This window comes from Ananas comosus, unplaced genomic scaffold, assembly GCF_001540865.1.
Source record: "Ananas comosus cultivar F153 unplaced genomic scaffold, ASM154086v1, whole genome shotgun sequence".
Taxonomy (NCBI): Eukaryota; Viridiplantae; Streptophyta; class Magnoliopsida; order Poales; family Bromeliaceae; genus Ananas; species Ananas comosus.
In genome coordinates this window covers 1,658-7,835 of record NW_017891462.1, presented here as the reverse complement: position 1 = coordinate 7,835, position 6,178 = coordinate 1,658, and the positions used below count along the sequence as shown (strand labels likewise).

Below are 6,178 nucleotides of genomic sequence, written 5' to 3'. Positions count from 1 at the left end.
TCGAAATTAGATTGGGCCAGGTTGGCTGCTCGCTTTCTTCGCTTCATCATGGGGTGAATTTTTTGAAGTTGAGAGAGTTGGTCCTGTAACTTCACCCATTAATCTTTCTTAGCCTTTAGTTGGGTTTGTACAAAGATATGCCGCTTAGATGTCTGGGCCAGAGCTGATTCGGCTGCAGTAAGTTTTTCTTTTAGATTGATGATGCGCCTGCCAAAAAGCCAATTTTTGGTTCTCTAGAAAAGGGTTTTTCCGGTTCAGGTCAGTAATGGGAGTTGCCATTTCAGGGACTTTCATTTTGAAATGACTGACCTGGGTGAAATGATGATCCAAAGCCAAGTACTCGGCAGAAATAGTTTGTTGCTGTCACGCCCCGGGACCCAGCGGAAGCCCGCCCGGCGCGTGCCCAGACCCGCCATATGTCTTCAACATATAAGGCGTCTAAAAACAACAATAGTAAAAGCAATAATAAAAGACATCTAGGAGTATCAGAGCATAATAAATGTCTAAATGCTACAACAAAGGATGAGGAAAAGCTGTAAATCCACTAAATAAGGCATAAAGTAAATACAATAGGAAATCCCAAATACAAGTGCTAAGAGTAGATACATAGGTGGTCTCTATACAGGGTACAAAACTCTCACTCTCTCAACTACAAAAGAAAGAGTAAACCACCTAGGCAAGTAAGCTCCTCGCTAGCTAGCTACGCGATCCCCTTGCCGCGATCCCGTGCCTCCGCCGGTGCCGAAGGCTCTGAAAAGGAAACCATAAACCGATCTGGGCAATGAGAACTATTAAAGTATAGTTCCCACGTGGGCAATTACTGAGCTCTCAGTGCATGCCACCACAAGGCCAAAGCTACAAAAATATAGTCAATGGACAATAAAATAGAATTGACAGGTAAGTAATATGTATACTACTACACGATTGATATCTCTAATTAGCATAATAGCATAAGTATGAAAGCAACTATGCATAAAGTAAATGTTCTCCAATATCATGATGTATACAATGTGAAATAGTGAAGTTCCGTATGTTTACTATTCTAATCAATGTCCCAAGTAGTACACTAAGTACATCTCTGGTCCTCATGTCATAATGGATATATGTATATAGCCCAATCTTGAAGAGGACCACCCGAAAAGCTGTCTATGGCCCTGAGACCACCCGTTAGGTGTCTGGCCAGATGGCGATCCTAATTGGCCCCGTGGTAGTTCATATTCCCCACCCTAAGGATGAGCCTGTCCACGGCATCCACCTTCGGCCCATCCCGCACGCGAATATGTATCGCGATGGCTATCTCCGGGTGCCGGCTTGTAGGGAGCGACCCTACAAGGATGTGCATATGGAGCACAAGGCAAGTAGTCAAAGATTACTGTCGCATAGACCAAAGTCTCCATATCTAACATGGAATGTATCGGGAGTGTCCAAAGCTATCTCTATGTATCATGTCTCTAACATGGAATATATATAGCAGATGATACAAGGGCGCCCTATCAATATTCTCTATGTTGCAGTTCCATAGCTTCACCTAGTTTCGAGTGCCCCTTTATGACACTCTTTGTTTTCTATGTGTCAAAACAATGGCTACTATGTTCCAAAGCACATATTCCAAGTCATAATCTCATGAAGCAGATGTATTTTTTACTTTTTGGTAAATTAAACACTTTTCCCAATTGATGCATTCTACTCATATTGCTCACTCATATAGTAGTAAATTTTCATAATACACGAGGCATGCATTTTGAAAGCCTCTAAAATCATATAAATCCCATTTGAGTATAAGAAAAAACTTTAAAATATTTTACAATAAGTAGAAGAGCATAGGGGTCTATTTCGCCCATTTCCGAAGCCAAACACCGATGGCAAGCGAAATCCTCGTGCGCGTCCAACGAGAGGTGTCTGCTATCTCTAGTACCCTAGAGGTAGATGTTCACGCCGCGACCAACCGCCATTGGACGCGGCGGGCACGCCGACAACAGACCGCGAACGGACGGCGGGGATTCCTTTGTACGCGGACAGAGTTCTCCAGCACGTCCAAGGCGTCGCAATCCAAACAATATAGATATGTTCAACCAGCGAACGAGATTATCAATCAAGAATCGCATAAGAGAGTATCAGAATACATAAGAACTACTAGCTTTTACAAAGCATTCATTCACTGTTTACATCACAGTTCCTATTTACATTTTTACTTCAGATTATTTCAATTCTTCACATTAGGGTTACAAATTAATACATTTTGTTTTTTCCTTTGCTCTTTGTCCGCCTAAGAGACTGCTCAGGTATTCGTACTCGGTCTCTTGATGGGGCGGATATACTGAGCTACGCCTCGCCTCGCGCCACGCGGCGCACACGACGACCTGAAAACACCCGAAACAGACGGTGGGGTGAGAACCAACTCTCGAGTTCCAGTGGTGACGCCACCCAAGGGAAAAGCTCGACCGATGGCGTACGAGGCAGGACGTGCACATGTTAGTTCAGACATATACAGTATATATATTGCAATTGAAATACGATGTCCATGCCACCTCACGATATGCGATATGAAATCATGCACCTAGTAGTCATATGAATTCTACTTTTACTTGGCTACTTTAGCTCATAACTCTTACTTAAGTTTCTATTACCTTGGATACACACACAACACTAGTTTAAGGTTTCTATACCTTAGCTCAAAGCTCTATTCTGGCTATAAGGGTTCCTTCTACCCTGTCATAGGCTAAGCACCCGACTCACCGGCTTCGAAGTCAATCATTCTGGGTAAGTCCGCGAGCTGGCTCCTCAACAGCGCTACGCACTCTCTCTGACTCAGCCTCGCCTAGCGGCGAAATCGTTCGACACCTGAATACAGGTCGAGTCACAAAGACTGACCACTCGGTGGCGAATCCGCGTTGCACATTACCCAGCGTCGAGTCGAGAATGATATACGACTCTGCGGCGAAGCGGGTCGCCCCCACACCACACAACGAATCATGTCAGACTCAGTCACACCTGTAGGCACGCCGCAGTGCGTACTTACCCAGCATGGATCTCAGTTATCTGGCAGGTCTGATCCTCAATGGCCTTACACAACTCTGGCGGACCGAAATCGTCGACAACAAACGCCACCACAATGGTTAAGTCCGGCCGCGGTGATCTCCATGTGGTCGCCCATCTACCCGGCTACAAGCTCCGCGGCAGTCGTGCACGAAGCGCCTAGCCTGTACAAGCGTGAATCTTGAAGTCCTGGGATTTCCGGATAGCATTACCACAGGTCGGGGTTCATACACACCCTATACTGTCGACCTAGTCATTAGTGCAAATATAGCCACGTATATCATCAACCTAGGTTTCAACACTCTGGTTCTAGTGTCCACATCACTTTAACTAGATACACTTGCTTAGTTGTCTTATCATCTTTGCCTTAGATGTCACTTCTAGGTTTAATAGTCTAACTAGGTTTACTACACACTAGGCTCAAATGCCACACACCTAATTGCTTCGACTCTAGGTTTGCTAATCAAGCCATTTCTTTAACACTCATGGTTAGATGCCACTCGATCTATCTGACACCTAGTGTCCAATCAACTCTATTTACCTAGAGCTTATCATGTCGCTTACTTAGCTCTCATGATGCTACTTTGCATTCTCTACTTTAACTAGATTTATACATGCTTATGCTCATATGCTCTCTACTTAGATGTTACTAGCTATAGTCTATGCATCATTATTTAACATGCATCTTACATATGCATTATTATCATATGTTCAATTACTTGCTGTTATTTATTTATCATGCTCTCATACATTCTTTACTTTTCTTTTGCATGTTACTCTATGCATGATTGCTCTATTAACTATGCATTTACTTTACATCATGCATCATTGTTAACTTGCGATCCTTTATTAGCCTGTTACCTTACTGCATATTTACTAATGCATATTTAACCTTGTCAATGCACATTGCGATCATACGTGAGTTACATGTGCTAGACATTAAAGGGCCGACCGTTATCCGCTTCGGATAAGCAAACCCACCTTAACTCGCGTTCCGATTGTTGTGTCACTTGCAATCGGCTCCCGCGGCACTTCGGCACCTTTTGGCGCCCGACAATCTTCTGCCGCTAACACGTGTTCCGCTTTAAAATCCGGAAATTATAGTCTTCGTTATGTGTGCCACGTTGCCTCAAATCCATTTCCTATGATTTTACGACGTCGGCATCGCCCTCCGCGGACCGAGCCTAAAGTCATTCTTTAATAACTGTTTTTTTTTGTTAACGGCTCGTCGAATTACCGAACCGTCTTCAGCCAACAGCGTTCCGTTAACCTAGCAATTAGGTTTACGAAAGGTCAAATGAGAATCAAACCCTTATATTTTACAAATCCCATTTGGAGCACCTAACGTACAATTAACTCCAAAATCCAAAATTAAATGGATCACATGCCACAAAAACTCACATTAGAGGCTAATAGAACACTTTAATGCTAAGGATTAAGCCAAATACACAAAGCTTACTCGCAAGTGTGAACGCGCGCAACAGAAAACACGCGCTCCACACTGCGCCCGCGGCGGGGAGAAGGGGGCGAGCATGTGGGTCGTAAGAGCCGGGGGGGTGTCCAACTCATCCGTGCCTCCAACGCGAGACGTTCGCAAGTCGATCTCCACAACGCGCGAATTTTGGTGCGAGAAAGTATAGAGAGACGCAGAGAGATATGTAGAGAGAGAAAAGGGAGGCGTTTCTCGTCACTACCACATGTGCGGTGTGATGCTTTGTGCTGGCGTGCACTTGAAGAGGAAAGCCTAGAGCTTCTACTTATTAGTCACACTCAATAGTAAGCATACATTATTCACATCAGGCAGCTCCAAATCTGCAGTAGTTTTCGCGGGTCTTGCTGATATTCCGTTTGAGCCTCAACTTTGACAGGCACGCTCGGTTTTACTTATAAGTCCAAGGATTTTAATATTTCAGTTTTGACCCCGTATTGGGTTCAGCCGAAAACGTGTGCCAACTGCAATCTTTATCAGATGGCTTATCGGTGCTATGTCTCTCTACGGGCGTACGATTGTCGAAAAATCTGAAACTTCAAATCTGGCCCTTAAAATATTTCTGACATCACGCGCAATTTTCATAATTTCTGGAAGCTGTGCATTTTCTGCTAATTTATCTACCCCCGTTCTCACAGAAAATTCTAATATTTAACTCTGTTTTTCGCTCCGATTCAGCACAGGTCATTCCTGAACCTACTATTTTACTTTCTTCGTAATCCAATAAAAATAGTATCTATACTATTTTTATTTATTTTCACTTTTATATTTAAAATCCGGTATGTTACATTCGCGCCGCAACCTCACTACCGAGAGCATTTAAATGTACGATAAACTTCATAGATATTTTAGAAGTCCGGTACATTACAGGATAAACGAGAAACATGCAACGCCACGAACGAACGAACCAGTCCAATAGCATCAATCATAGCTAATCAAGATAGGTGAGAAGAACGTCACCTCTAGTGCAAAAATCTCTCTAAAGCTCCAAAATGAGCTAGGGCTGCATCCAATCCAACTAATGGAGGCCTCTATCCAATCAATCTAGCTTCAAAATGCCCTAGATTCAAAATGCCAAAATAAACCCATATATCACAATTTAGGTTTCATCTCATGAAAATCCAATAAAATTAACGGATCAAAGGGAGAAATCAAGTCTCTAACCTCTCAAGAAGCTCCAAACTTAGCTCCAATCCAAGTGGGGTGGGAGATCTCCTCAGCCACAAGCTCCTCTCCAAGCTCTAAGCCATCAACAATGGTGGAGAAGCATAAAAAGGAGAAAGGAAAAGGATTAATCCACCAAAACCACAAAAATGGAGATCAAATCCAAGTGGAGCAAGGTGGAGCTCCTCTCACCTTCTCCTCCTCTGGTTCCAGCACAAAAAAAGCCCTAAGGGGCGTGGGTGCTGTTATAAGAAGCCCACAATCGCGAAAAACCCCCTGCAGACCAAACTGCACGAAAATTGCCTCCTTGTACCGGTACACGGGCTCTTGTACCGGTACAAGGTCGACGAAATTGCAAACCCGAGGCTCGGGTCGCGTGGTCTGCGGCTCTGTACCGGTACAAGCCCAATGGCTGTACCGGTACAACCATCAATCCTTGTACCGGTACAAGGCCAGTCTTGTTCCGGTACAAGCTCTGCTGCAGGCTAC

At 44.0% G+C, this 6,178-nt stretch overlaps 1 long non-coding RNA gene across 1 annotated transcript; it reads right to left on the bottom strand.

Moving 5' to 3' along the window:
• Positions 1-709: 709 nt before the first annotated feature.
• On the bottom strand, positions 710-5,920 carry LOC109704948. The gene is made up of 3 exons (XR_002214547.1): positions 5,882-5,920; positions 5,690-5,766; positions 710-750 (listed from the first exon to the last, which is right to left on the bottom strand). It is a non-coding gene; the product is annotated as an uncharacterized LOC109704948 (long non-coding RNA).
• Positions 5,921-6,178: the final 258 nt, after the last annotated feature.